This window comes from Apis dorsata, unplaced genomic scaffold, assembly GCF_000469605.1.
Source record: "Apis dorsata unplaced genomic scaffold, Apis dorsata 1.3 scaffold_44, whole genome shotgun sequence".
Lineage (NCBI taxonomy): Eukaryota > Metazoa > Arthropoda > Insecta > Hymenoptera > Apidae > Apis > Apis dorsata.
Window position 1 is genome coordinate 1,557,249 of NW_006263346.1, and position 560 is coordinate 1,557,808.

Below are 560 nucleotides of genomic sequence, written 5' to 3' on the forward strand. Positions count from 1 at the left end.
AGTCGTAACTTATTATAATTGATAATTACTTTTTTCTTGTATACGGAAAACGATGAATATTGAATTTTTCCGAGATATTCTTTTAGCTTAGTTTAATTTTCCTTTTTCCTGTTTTTATTCGATGTGAATATTTAGAAACAACTTTGCACATTTAGAGACGATAATTAAAAGAACTAGCAGCCTCGAACTTTCATCTGGTGCTATCTGTCGCGTAAATGGCAAACCGTGGATGTTCCGTTTCTAATCCTGACAGTATCCTTCAGATATCGATCGCACGCTCGATTCGTGATGTAATCGAAACGCGTACACGTGGAACGTTTCTTTTCTTTCTCTTCTTTCTTTTTTTTTTTGATATCGTTGTTCAGTCACGCACTTACCAGACAGAGAATGAGATTCTTCACTCCGAGCAATCTGCGCAATCGTGTCTGTTATTCTTCCAAGACTCGACACTTTCTCCCCGGAGAAAGAGTTATTTTCTTAGCGAGGAGAGAAAAGATCGTAGAGATCTCTTTCGTGGATACGCCGCCACGTTCCAAATTCGACTGTATGTGATATGCGAT